This window comes from Nerophis lumbriciformis, linkage group LG25, assembly GCF_033978685.3.
Source record: "Nerophis lumbriciformis linkage group LG25, RoL_Nlum_v2.1, whole genome shotgun sequence".
Classification (NCBI taxonomy): Eukaryota; Metazoa; Chordata; class Actinopteri; order Syngnathiformes; family Syngnathidae; genus Nerophis; species Nerophis lumbriciformis.
In genome coordinates, this window is record NC_084572.2 from 41,657,729 (window position 1) to 41,673,762 (window position 16,034).

Genomic DNA, 16,034 nt, shown 5'->3' on the forward strand with positions numbered 1-16,034 from the left:
CGATAGCAATTAGGTTCTTTTCAGGGCGGATTATTAGTAGTCAACTCAGGGCCGGCCCGTGGCATAGGCCGTATAGGCAAATGCTAAGGGCGGCCGTCCATCAGGGGGCGCCACGCCAGTGCCACAAATGTTGGAGAGAAAAAAAAAAAAAAAAGAAGTTGGTACTATTATTTCTAAATACAAAAAATAATCCCACGTTAATTAAAATGCAAAGTAAAGCCTATTTAATAGAAATATTATTTGTTACAACATTACGCCCCCCCCCCCCTCCTCCCCCCGCACGGTGCGCCCCCTCCCTTCCCGTATCATGACTCTTTTTGGACGTCACCACATCAAAAAATCAACACAAGATGTCAAAACGGCCAAAACTGTCAGGTTAGGGTTAGGGTTAGGGTTAGGGGTTAGGGTTAGGGTTAGGGTTAGGGTTAGGGAACCCTAACCCTAACCCTAACCCCTAACCCTAACCCTAACCCTAACCTGACAGTTTTGGCCGTTTTTTTTACCTTGAAAATCATTTTTAACCTTGAAAAAAAAATGTTACCTTGAAAATTTTTTTTACCTTGAAAATTATTTTTTACCTTGAAAAAAAATGTTTACCTTGAAAAATTTTTTTACCTTGAAAATCATTTGTTTACCTTGAAGATCCTTTTTTTTTTAATATTTAAAAACATTTTTTAAAATTTCTTTTAAATTTTTAATTTTTTTTTAATTATTATTATTATTTATTTTATTTATTTATTTATTGTTTTTTTTGTTTTTGTTTTTTTTTTTTTTAATTTTTTAATTTTTTTTTTAATTTTTTTAATTTTTTTTAACATTTTTAACTTTTTAAAATTAAATTATTTTTTTTTACTAACCCTAACCCTAATCTTAACCCTAACCCTAACCCTAATCTTAACCCTAACCCTAATCCTAACCCTAACCCTAACCCAGGGAAGAAAAAAGAGAAAAGAAGAGGAGTAGAAACGAGAAAAAGACAGAGGTAGCAGGTAGGTAACGTTAGCCTACATGAAATGATTTGTCTGTTACAGAATGTGATAGTAACCTGGCTTTTTAGCATTAAGCTAATGTTACATGATTCGGCAATTGCTAATCAATAAATAGCTAGTTCTGTTTTAACGTCAGGTTAAAATTGTGGAGGGGGCTAAATTGTTATGGAAAATAATAATGTAACGTTAGGTAATTACAGTACTCCCACCTTACATTCCTCAGGGACATTTCTTTCTTTCTTTACTTTATTTGGAACATGAACACACTTACATCATAATACATCACACAATTTCATATCATTTCATTTGACATCATGCCCCGAAAAGGAGTAGGAAGAAGCAAAGCTTATTTAATCCTACCTCTTTCCCACTTCAAAGCGTTTACAAATATATAGAATCATTTACTGACCTTTCTATATAATAAAATAACATCTATGAATTAGTATACAACAGTTTTGTAATATGTAATTAATTAATTAATTCAGTCATTATTAACATACTGAGATGAAGAATATCTTATTTTCAATAAGGTTGAAAGTATTTCTCATAATTCTTCTTCTTTGTACTCTGTAAGCATTATTATTTTGAACAACCTCTTAAACTGGATCATATCAGTACAATTTTTAACTTCTTTACTTAATCCATTCCATCATTTAATTCCACATACTGATATGCTAAAAGTTCTAAGTGTTGTACGTGCATATAAATGTTTGTATTAGATCTTTTAAGCAGGTGTTTTTTGTTTACATTGTTATTGCCTTCTGGTTAGCTAATGTTTGCCCTGCAGGTAATCATCACTTTTCCACCCCTTTATATATTAGGTATAGTTGTAAGTAAAAAAAAAAGGGTCAAAGACAAAGCTATTCGGGTTCTTGTGAGTATATACACTTCACTGCCGATGTGGGGGGGCGCCACCTAAAATCTTGCCTAGGGCGCCAGATTGGTTAGGGCCGGGCCTGAGTCAACTGATATTTGGAGCCAATATTCATTTGCAGTAAAAGTTATTTAAACATGAATATTAAAAACCCCAAAAACTAGTGAAGTTGGCACGTTGTGTAAATGGTAAATAAAAAGAGAATCCTTTTCAACTTATATTCAATTGAATAGACTGCAAAGACAAGATATTTCATGTTCACACTGACAAACTTTATTATTTTTTGCAAATATTAGCTCGTTTGGAATTTGATGCCTGCAACATGTTTCATAATCTCCATTTTTTTATCCAATAATTGCAATTTTTTATCTTGGAATTTTAATTTTTTTTATCTCATAATGTTGACTTTCATAGCCCATAATTTCGACTTTTTATCTCATAATCATGACTTTTTATTTTATAATTTAGATTTTTTTTTTTATCTCATAAATTTGATAGTTTATCTCAGAATTTTGATATTTTTACCTCATTATTATGACATTTAATCTCATAATATCAATTTTCTCATAATTTCAAAATTACCCCCCCCCCCCCTCATAATTATGACTTTATATCTCATAATTGGGAGTTTTTATCTTGTAATTTTGATTTTGTTATCTCATAACTATGACTATTTTCATAATTTCGACTTTTTATCCCATAATCATGACATTTTATCTCATAATTTCGACTTTCTTATCTAATAATTTCAACTTGTTTCCCCTAATAATTATGATTTTTAATCTCACAATTTAGATTTTTTTATCTTTATTCTTCAATAATTATTTTATGTTTAGTGGCAGAAACGGGCTTCCATAGTTTTGAGTAGTTTCACATGATCGAGTATTTTCTAACATTCCACACTACAAAATAAAAGCATGTACAATATCATTTGTACTGATATCATATCAGATTAATATCGGTATCGGCCAATACTTGGTATCGTATAACAATAACAATGTCGCCTTTAATACAAAGTTGACAAAAAGTTATATCTTTAAATATTACAAACTCCAAAAGCAGTGAAGTTGTCAGGTTGTGTAAATGGTAAATAAAAAGAGAATCCTTTTCAACTTATATTCAATTGAATAGACTGCAAAGACAAGATATTTCATGTTCACACTGAGAAACTTTATTATTTTTTGTAAATATTAGCTCATTTGGAATTTGATGCCTGCAACATGTTTCATAATCTCCAATTTTTTATCTTGGAATTTTAATTTTTTTTATCTCATAATGTTGACTTTCATAGCCCATAATTTCGACTTTTTATCTCATAATCATGACTTTTTATTTTATAATTTAGATTTTTTTTTTTTATCTCATAACTATGACTTTTAATCTCATAAATTTGATAGTTTATCCCAGAATTTTGATATTTTTACCTCATTATTATGACATTTAATCTCATAATATCAATTTTCTCATAATTTCAAAATTACCCCCCCTCATAATTATGACTTTATATGTCATAATTGGGAGTTTTTATCTTGTAATTTTGATTTTGTTATCTCATAACTATGACTATTTTCATAATTTCGACTTTTTATCCCATAATTATGACATTTTATCTCATAATTTCGACTTTCTTATCCAACAATTTGAACTTGTTTCCCCTAATAATTATGATTTTTAATCTCACAATTTAGATTTTTTTATCTTTATTCTTCCATAATTATTTTATGTTTAGTGGCAGAAACGGGCTTCCATAGTTTTGAGTAGTTTCACATGATCGAGTATTTTCTAACATTCCACACTACAAAATAAAAGCATGTACAATATCATTTGTACTGATATCATATCAGATTAATATCGGTATCGGCCAATACTTGGTATCGTATAACAATAACAATGTCGCCTTTAATACAAAGTTGACAAAAAGTTATATCTTTAAATATTACAAACCCCAAAACTAGTGAAGTTGTCAGGTTGTGTAAATGGTAAATAAAAAGAGAATCCTTTTCAACTTATATTCAATTGAATAGACTGCAAAGACAAGATATTTCATGTTCACACTGAGAAACTTTATTATTTTTTGCAAATATTAGCTCATTTGGAATTTGATGCCTGCAACATGTTTCATAATCTCCATTTTTTTATCCCATAATTGCAATTTTTTTATCTTGGAATTTTAATTTTTTTATCTCATAATGTTGACTTTCATAGCCCATAATTTCGACTTTTTATCTCATAATCATGACTTTTTATTTTATAATTTAGATTTTTTTTTATCTCATAAATTTGATAGTTTATCCCAGAATTTTGATATTTTTACCTCATTATTATGACATTTAATCTCATAATATCAATTTTCTCATCATTTCAAAATGATCCCCCCTCATAATTATGACTTTATATCTCATAATTGGGAGTTTTTATCTTGTAATTTTGATTTTGTTATCTCATAACTATGACTATTTTCATAATTTCGACTTTTTATCCCATAATTATGACATTTTATCTCATAATTTCGACTTTCTTATCTAACAATTTCAACTTGTTTCCCCTAATAATTATGATTTTTAATCTCACAATTTAGATTTTTTTTATCTTTATTCTTCAATAATTATTTTATGTTTAGTGGCAGAAACGGGCTTCCATAGTTTTGAGTAGTTTCACATGATCGAGTATTTTCCAACATTCCACACTACAAAATAAAAGCATGTACAATATCATTTGTACTGATATCATATCAGATTAATATCGGTATCGGCCAATACTCGGTATCGTATAACAATAACAATGTCGCCTTTAATACAAAGTTGACAAAAAGTTATATCTTTAAATATTACAAACCCCAAAACTAGTGAAGTTGTCAGGTTGTGTAAATGGTCAATAAAAAGAGAATCCTTTTCAACTTATATTCAATTGAATAGACTGCAAAGACAAGATATTTCATGTTCACACTGAGAAACTTTATTATTTTTTGCAAATATTAGCTCGTTTGGAATTTGATGCCTGCAACATGTTTCATAATCTCCATTTTTTTATCCCATAATTGCAATTTTTTTATCTTGGAATTTTAATTTTTTTATCTCATAATGTTGACTTTCATAGCCCATAATTTCGACTTTTTATCTCATAATCATGACTTTTTATTTTATAATTTAGATTTTTTTTTTTATCTCATAAATCTGATAGTTTATCTCAGAATTTTGATATTTTTACCTCATTATTATGACATTTAATCTCATATCAATTTTCTCATAATTTCAAAATGATCCCCCCTCATAATTATGACTTTATATCTCATAATTGGGAGTTTTTATCTTGTAATTTTGATTTTGTTATCTCATAACTATGACTATTTTCATAATTTCGACTTTTTATCCCATAATTATGACATTTTATCTCATAATTTCGACTTTCTTATCTAACAATTTCAACTTGTTTCCCCTAATAATTATGATTTTTAATCTCACAATTTAGATTTTTTTAATCTTTATTCTTCCATAATTATTTTATGTTTAGTGGCAGAAACGGGCTTCCATAGTTTTGAGTAGTTTCACATGATCGAGTATTTTCCAACATTCCACACTACAAAATAAAAGCATGTACAATATCATTTGTACTGATATCATATCAGATTAATATCGGTATCGGCCAATACTTGGTATCGTATATCAACAACAATGTCGCCTTTAATACAAAGTTGACAAAAAGTTATATCTTTAAATATTACAAACCCCAAAACTAGTGAAGTTGTCACGTTGTGTAAATGGTAAATAAAAAGAGAATCCTTTTCAACTTATATTCAATTGAATAGACTGCAAAGACAAGATATTTCATGTTCACACTGAGAAACTTTGGTATTTTTTGCAAATATTCGCTCATTTGGAATTTGATGCCTGCAACATGTTTCAAAAAAGCTGGCACAAGTGGCAAAAAAGAGTGATAAAGTTGAGGAATGCTCATCAAAGACTTATTTGGAACATCCCACAGGTGAACAGGCTAATTGGGAACAGGTGGGTGCCATGATTGCGTATAAAAGCATGAAATGCGCAGTCATTCACAAACAAGGACGGGGGCGAGGGTCACCACTTTGTCAACAAATGCCTGAGCAAATTGTTTAAGAACAACATTTCTCAAGCAGCTATTGCAAGGAATTTACCATCTACGCTCCGTAATATCATCAAAAGGTTGAGAGAATCTGTAGAAATCACTGCACGTAAGCCATGATATTACGCACCTTGGATCCCTCAGGCGGCACTGCATCAATAAGCCACATCGGTGTGTAAAGGATATCACCACATGGGCTCAGGAACACTTCAGAAAACCACTGTCAGTAACTACAGTTGGTCGCTACATCTGTAAGTGCAAGTTAAAACTCTACTATGCAAAGCCAAAGCCATTTATCAACAACACCCAGATGGACTGATGCAAAGTGGAAAAGTGTTCTGTGGTCTGACGAGTCCACATTTCAAATTGTTTTTGAAATGTGGACGTCGGAACAAAGAGGAAAAGAACCATGGGGACTGTTCTAGGGTGAAAGTGTAAAAGGCAGCATGTGTGATGGTATGGGGGTGTATTAGTGGCCAAGACATGGGTAACTTACACATCTGTGAAGGCGCCATTAATGCTGAAAGGTACATACAGCTTTTGGAGCAACATATGTTGTTATCCAAGCAACCTTAAAAAAAATTTTTACCTTGAAAATCTTTTTTTACCTTGAAAATCTTTTTTTTACTTTGAAAATCATTTTTTACCTGAAAATTTTTTTTTTACCGTGAAAATCATTTTTTTTACCTTGAAAATCATTTTTTACCATACTTTTTTTTTTTTAAATTTCACCTTGAAATTTTTTGTTTACCTTGAAAATCATTTAACCTTGAAAAAAAAATGTACCTTGAAAATTTTTTTTTACCTTGAAAATCATTTTTTACCTTAAAAAAAAATTTTTACCTTGAAAATAATTTTTTACCTTAAAAATTTTTTTTTACCTTGAAAATCATTTTTTACCTTGAAAATCATTTTTTTCCTTGAAAATCATTTTTTACCTTAAAAATCTTTTTTTTTACCTTGAAAATCTTTTTTTTTACTTTGAAAATCATTTCTTACCTGAAAATTTTTTTTTTTACCGTGAAAATCATTTTTTTTACCTTGAAAATCATCTTTTACCATACTTTTTTTTTTTTTAATTTTACCTTGAAATTTTTTTTTTACCTTGAAAATAATTTTTAACCTTGAAAAAAAAATTTACCTTGAAATTTTTTTTTTACCTTGAAAATCATTTTTTAACTTAAAAAATTTTTTTTACCTTGAAAATAATTTTTTTCCTTGAAAATCATTTTTTACCTTAAAAATCTTTTTTTACCTTGAAAATCTTTTTTTTACTTTGAAAATCATTTTTTACCTGAAAATTTTTTTTTTACCGTGAAAATCATTTTTTTTACCTTGAAAATCATTTTTTACCATACATTTTTTTTTTTTAATTTTACCTTGAAATTTTTTTTTTACCTTGAAAATCATTTTTAACCTTGAAAAAAAATTTACCTTGAACATTTTTTTTTACCTTGAAAATCATTTTTTACCTTAAAAAAATTTTTTTACCTTGAAAATCATTTTTTTCCTTGAAAATCATTTTTTACCTTAAAAAATGTTTTTACCTTGAAAATCATTTTTTACGTTGAAAATCATTTTTTTTCTTGAAAATCATTTTTTACCTTGAAAAAAAAAAATTTACCTTGAAATTTTTTTTTTACCTTGAAAATCATTTTTAACCTTGAAAAAAAAAAAAAACCTTATGCTTATTTCAGCAAGACAATACCAAGCCACGTGTTACAACTGCGTGGCTTCATAGTAAAAGAGTGCGGGTACTAGACTGGCCTGTAGTCCAGACATTGAAAATGTGTGAAGGCTAAAATATGAGAAGGGAGACTGTTGAACAACTTAAGCTGTACATCAAGCAAGAATGGGAAAGAATTCCACTTCAAAAATGTGTCTCCTCAGTTCCCAAACCTTTACTGAGTGTTGTTTAAAGGAAAGGCCATGTAACACACTGATAAAAATGCTGTATTCTTTACACAACGTGCCAACTACACTGGTTTTGGGAGTTGTATACATACATCCATTAACAATAATATTGGTGTGTTTATTAATGTACTATAACAAAGGAGTTGTAATATTAACAATATTATTGGTGTGTTTAGTGGGACAGGTGGAAATTAATTGGGAGAAAATGCGGTCGTTTATAATGAATTCATGTTTCTGTGCGGCCCGGTAGCAAATGCGTCACGGACCGGTACCGGCCCTGGCTCCGGCACCGGCACCGGCACCTGTGGTTGGTGACCACTGCTATAAGCATGTTGCTGATCCATGTGTGGTGTGTAGCTGTGAGCACTAAGAGTTAATATGTGAGGAGACAAGGAGTACAGTGACCTGGTCTTGTCCACACCATCAGAGAAGCCGTCGCTCGCTAGAACAAACTATGAAAACACCCCGGGGGCTTTAAATGTCTTCGAAGATCTTGACAGATTGATGTAATGCTACAAAGTACCTGAAATACTCATTTTAGGCTCTTTGTGTGGCATGTTTGGACTTCTACTGAGCAGATCCACACCATTACGAGCACAGATTTGTAGATTGGCATTGCTTCCTTGCATTTCCAGCATCCCGCTGTTGACTCCGCCCTCCCTCTGCTGTGATTTGTCGAGGACTTCCCAAAGGGCCGGGGCCTAGCCCCACCTTCTGGTTCCCCCTCAATAGGAAAGCTGAACATAACATTAAAAAAAATTAAAAAAAATTTAATTTTTTTAAATTTTTTTTAATTTTTTTTAATTTTTTTTAATTTTTTTTAATTTTTTTTAATTTTTTTTAATTTTTTTTAATTTTTAAAAATTAAAATTTTTTTAAACAATTTTAACAACTAACATTTTTTTTTTAGGGTTAGGGTTAGGGTTAGGATTAGAGTTAGGGTTAAGATTAGGGTTAGGGTTAGGGTTAAGATTAGGGTTAGGGTTAGTAAAAAAAATTTTTTTTAATTTTAAAAAGTTAAAAATGTTAAAAAAAATTAAAATTTTTTTTACATTTTTAAAAAAAATAAATAAATAAATAAATAAATAAATAAATAAATAAATAATAATTTTTTTTTTTTAAATTTAAAAGAAATTTAAAAAAAAAATTTTAAATATTAAAAAAAAAAAGATCTTCAAGGTAAACAAATGATTTTCAAGGTAAAAAAATTTTTCAAGGTAAACATTTTTTTTCAAGGTAAAAAATAATTTGCAAGGTAAAAAAAATTTTCAAGGTAAAATTTATTTTTCAAGGTTAAAAATGATTTTCAAGGTAAAAAAAATGATTTTCAAGGTAAAAAATGATTTTCAATTATTTTAAAAAATTTTTTAAATGTTTTTAAATTTAAAAAATTATAATTAATTTTTAAATTAAACTTTTTTTTAAAAAATGTAATTTTTTTTTAATTTTTTTTAATTTTTTTTAATTTTATTTAATTTTATTTAATTTTTTTTAAAATTTTTTAATTTTTTTTAATTTTTTTTAATTTTTTTTAATTTTTTTTAATTTTTTTTAATTTTTTTTAATTTTTTTTAATTTTTTTTAATTTTTTTTAATTTTTTTTTATTTAAAAAAAAAAAATTTTTTTAAACAATTTAAAACAATTTAAAACAATTTACTTTTTTTTTGGGTTAGGGTTAGAGTTAGGGTTAGGGTTAGGATTAGGGTTAGGGTTAGGGTTAGGGTTAAGATTAGGGTTAGGGTTAGGGTTAGAATTAGGGTTAGGGTTAGGGCTAGGGTTAAGATTAGGGTTAGGGTTAGGGTAAAACATTTTTTAAAAAGTTAAAAAAAGTTTAATTTTTTTTTTTTAAAGTTAAAAAAAACGTTTAAAAAAGTTTTTAAAAAATTAAAAAAAATTTAAAAAAATAAAAAATAAAAAAAAATAAAAAAAATTTAATTAAAATTTTAAAAAAAAAATTAAAAAAAAAACATTTTTAAATTTAAAAAATAATTACAAATTTTAAAAAAATTAAAACATTTAATAAAATTTTAAATTTTTTTAAAACATTTAATTTTTTTTTTTTTAAAGTTAAAAAAAAATTAAAAAATTTTAAACAATTTTTTAAGTTCAAACATGATTTTCAAGGTAAAAAAAGAATACAAGGAATACAAATTTTGTGTAAATATATTGCCAAAAAAGAGATGATTATATAAGTGAACATACATGCATGCGTACATACATGCATGCATGCATACACACATACATACATACATACATACATACACATACACACATATATATATATATGTATATATATATATATATATATACATATATATATATATACATACACATGTATATATATATATATATATATATATATATATATATATATATATATATATATATATATATATATATATATATATGAATTTTTCTTGTAAGTAAAAATTTTCCAAGAAAGAATATGCCATTTTACAATTAAAGTCAAAGCTAACGCCACTTCAAATTGAAAGGATTTGAAGTGCGCCTTATAGTCCGAAAAATCGGGGTAAACAATTTGAATTGAAGGCTCACATACTTTGTGGTGGAGATCCAAACCCTGAGTGCTGTGAGGTGAAGTGGAAGCAGTTTTCCACATCATGACTCCAGCCTTTAAAAACAACCCAAAATGAAGAAAGAGAAAAAAGAAGAATCCAGAAGTCGGGTGGAGCAACAGTTGTGCAGTAGAAGTGGAACTCTGACTTCAGACTAGTCCAAGTGGTCTGTGCTGTGGACTTCCATTGGGTCTGGGTGTAATGACAAGGCCAGACTGTGGGCAGGAACCACTGGCACGCCAACACACACCAGGCTTGCAAACACCAGGGGGGAAGTCCGGGGGGGAGGGGAGGGGGCGGTAACAAGACCTCGGATGTGTGGGTGACTTCTGACCTCACCACCAAGCTCACGAGTGTCTGCTGTTGTTTGTGCGTGTGCTAGTCGGGGGTGGGGGTGGGGGGGGAAACAGCTGCAACTCACCCCCCCCCCACCATGTTTCTTCTTACATGTGTAACTGCTGACGTTGACCCCAGCGAGGCAACGTTCATTGTTGCAGACCACTCGTCATTCTAGTTCCCCTTAAGACTACAGCTTTCTCGTCATCCCAGTTCTCTCAAAGACTAAAGGTTTCTCGTCATCCCAGTACCCCCAAGACTAAAGGTTTCTCGTCATCTCAGTTCAAAAGGTCCCTTGTCATTCCATTCCCCCCAAAGACTAAAGGTTCCTCATCATTCTAGTCCTTCCAAAGACTAAAGGTTCCTCGTCATTCCAGTCTCCCTAAAGACTAAAGGTTCCTCGTCATCCCAGTTCTCTCAAAGACTAAATCGTTACTCGTCATTCTAGTCCCTCCAAAGACTGAAGGTTCCTCGTCATTCTAGTCCCTCCAAAGACTGAAGGTTCCTCGTCATTCTAGTCCCCCCAAAGACTAAAGGTTCCTCATCATCCCAGTGCCCCCAAAGACTAACGGTTACTCATCATTCCAGTCTACCTAAAGACTAAAGTTTTCTTGTCATCCCAGTTTCTCCAAAAACTAAAGGTTCCTCGTCATTCCAGTCCCCCCCAAGACTGAAGGTTTCTCGTCATTCCAGTCCCCACAAAGACTAAAGATTTCTTGTCATCCCAGTGCCCCCCAAAACTAAAGGTTCCTCGTCATCCCAGTCCCCCCAAGACTGAAGGTTCCTCGTCATTCCAGTCTACCCAAGACTGAAGGTTTCTCGTCATCTCAGTTCTAAAGGTCACTTGTCATTCCAGTCCCCCCAAAGAGTAAAGGTTCCTCGTCATTCCAGTCTCCCTAAAGACTAAAGGTTCCTCGTCATCCCAGTCCCCCCCAAAGACTAAAGGTTCCTCTTCATTTTAGTCCCCCAAAGACTAAAGGTTCCTCTTCATCCCAGTCCCCCCGAAAGACTAAAGGTTCCTCGTTATTCCAGTCCCCCCAATGACTAAAGGTTTCTCATCATTCCAGTCCCCCCAAAGACTAAAGGTTCCTCGCTATTCCAGTCCCCCCAAAGACTAAAGGTTCCTCGTTCTTCCAGTCCCCCCAAAGACTAAAGGTTTCTCATCATTACAGTCCCCCCAAAGAGTAAAGGTTCCTCGTCATTCCAGTCTCCCTAAAGACTAAAGGTTCCTCGTCATCCCAGTCCCCCCCAAAGACTAAAGGTTCCTCTTCATTTTAGTCCCCCAAAGACTAAAGGTTCCTCTTCATCCCAGTCCCCCCGAAAGACTAAAGGTTCCTCGTTATTCCAGTCCCCCCAATGACTAAAGGTTTCTCATCATTCCAGTCCCCCCAAAGACTAAAGGTTCCTCGCTATTCCAGTCCCCCCAAAGACTAAAGGTTCCTCGTTCTTCCAGTCCCCCCAAAGACTAAAGGTTTCTCATCATTACAGTCCCCCCAAAGAGTAAAGGTTCCTCGTCATTCCAGTCTCCCTAAAGACTAAAGGTTCCTCGTCATCCCAGTCCCCCCCAAAGACTAAAGTTTCCTCTTCATTTTAGTCCCCCAAAGACTAAAGGTTCCTCTTCATCCCAGTCCCCCCGAAAGACTAAAGGTTCCTCGTTATTCCAGTCCCCCCAATGACTAAAGGTTTCTCATCATTCCAGTCCCCCCAAAGACTAAAGGTTCCTCGCTATTCCAGTCCCCCCAAAGACTAAAGGTTTCTCATCATTACAGTCCCCCCAAAGAGTAAAGGTTCCTCGTCATTCCAGTCTCCCTAAAGACTAAAGGTTCCTCGTCATCCCAATCCCCCCAAAGACTAAAGGTTTGTCATCATCCCAGTTCTCTCAAAGACTAAAGGTTACTCGTCATTCTAGTCCCTCCAAAGACTGAAGGTTCCTCGTCATTCTAGTCCCCCCAAAGACTAAAGATTTCTTGCTATCCCAGTTCCCCCAAAAACTAAAGGTTCCTCGTCAATCTAGTCCCCCCCAAGACTGAAGGTTTCTCGTCATTCCAGTCCCCCCAAAGACTAAAGATTTCTTGTCATCCCAGTTCCCCCAAAAACTAAAGGTTCCTCGTCAATCTAGTCCCCCCCAAGACTGAAGGTTTCTCGTCATTCCAGTCCCCCCAAAGACTAAAGATTTCTTGTCATCCCAGTTTCCCCAAAAACTAAAGGTTCCTCGTCATTCCAGTCCCCCCAAGACTAAAGGTTTCTCGTCATCTCAGTTCCCCCAAAGACTGAAGATTCCTCGTCATTCCAGTCGCCCCCAAAGACTAAAGGTTCCTCGTCATTCCAGTCCCCCCAATGACTAAAGGTTTCTTCTCATTCTAGTTCCCCCCAAGACTAAAGGTTTCTTGTCATACCAGTTTCCCCAAAGACTGAAGGTTTCTCGTCATTCTAGTCCCCCCCCCAAAGACTAAAGGTTCCTCGTCATTCTAGTCTCCCCAGAGCCTAAAGGTTCCTCATCATTCTAGTCCCCCCCCCAAAGATTAAAGGTTCGTCATCATTCTAGTCCCCCCCAAAGACTAAAGGTTCGTCATCATTCTAGTACCCCCCAAAGCCTAAAGGTTCCTCATCATTCTAGTCCCCCCCAAAGCCTAAAGGTTCGTCATCATTCTAGTCCCCCCCAAAGCCTAAAGGTTCCTCATCATTCTAGTCCCCCCCAAAGCCTAAAGGTGCCTCATCATTCTAGTCCCCCCCCCCAAAGCCTAAAGGTTCCTCATCATTCTAGTCCCCCCCAAAGACTAAAGGTTCGTCATCATTCTAGTACCCCCCAAAGCCTAAAGGTTCCTCATCATTCTAGTCCCCCCCAAAGCCTAAAGGTTCGTCATCATTCTAGTCCCCCCCAAAGACTAAAGGGTCCTCATCATTCTAGTCCCCCCCAAAGACTAAAGGTTTCTCATCATTCTAGTCCCCCCAAAGACTAAAGATTTCTTGTCATTCCAGTCCCCCCAAGACTAAAGGTTTCTTGTCATTCTAGTCCCCCCAAAGACTAAAGGTTTCTCGTCATTCTAGTCTCCCCGAAAGACTAATGGTTCCTCATCATTCTAGTCCCCCCCCATAGACTAAAGGTTTCTCATCATTCTAGTCCCACCAAAGACTAAAGATTTCTTGTCATTCCAGTCCCCCAAAGACTAAAGGTTCCTCATCATTCCAGTCCCCCCAAAGACTAAAGGTTTCTCGTCATTCTAGTCTCCCCGAAAGACTAAAGGTTCCTCATCATTCTAGTCCCCCCCAAAGACTAAAGGTTTCTCATCATTCTAGTCCCCCCAAGACTAAAGGTTCCTCATCATTCCAGTCCCCCCAAAGACTAAAGGTTTCTCATTATTCTAGTCCCCCCCAAAGCCTAAAGGTTCCTCATCATTCTAGTCCCCCCCAAAGACTAAAGGTTTCTCATCATTCTAGTCCCCCCAAAGACTAAAGATTTCTTGTCATTCCAGTCCCCCCAAGACTAAAGGTTCCTCATCATTCCAGTCCCCCCAAAGACTAAAGATTTCTTGTCATTCCAGTCCCCCCAAGACTAAAGGTTTCTTGTCATTCTAGTCCCCCCAAAGACTAAAGGTTTCTCGTCATTCTAGTCTCCCCGAAAGACTAATGGTTCCTCATCATTCTAGTCCCCCCCAAAGACTAAAGGTTTCTCATCATTCTAGTCCCCCCAAAGACTAAAGATTTCTTGTCATTCCAGCCCCCCCAAGACTAAAGGTTCCTCATCATTCTAGTCCCCCCCAAAGACTAAAGGTTTCTCATCATTCTAGTCCCCCCAAAGACTAAAGATTTCTTGTCATTCTAGTCCCCCCCAAAGACTAAAGGTTTCTCGTCATTCCAGTCCCCCCAAAGACTAAAGGTTTCTCGTCATTCTAGTCCCCCCAAAGACTAAAGGTTTCCTGTCATTCTAGTCCCTCCCAAAGACTAAAGGTTTCTCGTCATTCCAGTCCCCCCAAAGACTAAAGGTTTCTCGTCATTCCAGTCCCCCCAAAGACTAAAGGTTCCTCATCATTCCAGTCCCCCCAAAGACTAAAGGTTTCTCGTCATTCTAGTCCCCCCCAAAGACTAAAGGTTTCTCGTCATTCCAGTCCCCCCAAAGACTAAAGGTTTCTCGTCATTCTAGTCCCCCCAAAGACTAAAGGTTTCCTGTCATTCTAGTCCCTCCCAAAGACTAAAGGTTTCTCGTCATTCCAGTCCCCCCAAAGACTAAAGGTTCCTCGTTCTTCCAGTCCCTCCAAAGACTGAAGGTTCCTCGTCATTTCAGTCCCCCCAAGACTCAAGGTTTCTCGTCATTCCAGTCACCACAAAGAATAAAGCTTTCTTGTCATCCCAGTCCCCCCAAAAACTAAAAGTTCCTCATCATTCCAGTCCACCCAAGACTGAAGGTTCCTCGTCATTCCAGTCCACCCAAGACTGAAGGTTTCTCGTCATCTCAGTTCAAAAGGTCACTTGTCATTCCAGTCCCCCCAAAGACTAAAGGTTTCTCATCATTCCAGGCCCCCAAAGACTAAAGGTTCCTCATCATTCCAGTCTCCCCAAAGACTAAAGGTTCCTCGTTATTCCAGTCCCCCCAAAGACTAAAGGTTTCTCATCATTCCGGTCCCCCCAAAGACTAAAGGTTCCTCGTTATTCCAGTCCCCCCAAAGAGTAAAGGTTCCTCGTCATCCCAGTCCCCCCAAAGACTAAAGGTTTCTCATCATCCCAGTTCTCTCAAAGACTAAAGGTTACTCGTCATTCTAGTCCCTCCAAAAACTGAAGGTTCCTCGTCATTCTAGTCCCACCCCCAAAGACTAAAGGTTCCTTGTCATCCCAGTCCCCCCAAAGACGAAAGTTTTCTTTTCATCCCAGTTCCCCCAAAGACTATAGTTTCCTCGTCATTCCAGTCCCCCCAAGACTGAAGGTTTCTCGTCATTCCAGTCCCCCCAAAGACTAAAGATTTCTTGCTAGCCCAGTTCCCCCAAAAACTAAAGGTTCCTCGTCATTCTAGTCCCTTCCAACACTGAAGGTTTCTCGTCATTCCAGTCTCCCCCAAAGACTAAAGGTTCCTCGTCATTCCAGTCCCCCCAATGACTAAAGGTTTCTTCTCATTCTAGTACCCCCAAAGACTGAAGGTTTCTTGTTATTCTAGTTCCCCCCAAGACTAAAGGTTTCTTGTCATACTAGTTTCCCCAAAGACTAAATGTTTCTTGTCATTCTAGTACCCCCAAAGACTAAAGATTTCTTGTCAT

At 34.6% G+C, this 16,034-nt stretch overlaps 1 protein-coding gene across 4 annotated transcripts in view; it reads right to left on the reverse strand.

Annotated features, from left to right (window-relative positions):
* apbb2b (amyloid beta (A4) precursor protein-binding, family B, member 2b) overlaps positions 1-16,034 on the reverse strand; it is a 301,890-nt gene that overhangs the window by 226,498 nt on the left and 59,358 nt on the right. For 2 of the 4 annotated variants that reach the window (XM_061984439.2, XM_061984437.2), the window contains exon 1: positions 10,437-10,725. The exons of the other annotated variants lie outside the window; for them this stretch is intronic. The gene's annotated coding sequence lies outside the window, so the exon portion shown is untranslated. Of the gene's footprint in view, positions 1-10,436; positions 10,726-16,034 lie in introns of those variants that run through there. 4 annotated transcript variants of the gene reach the window in all.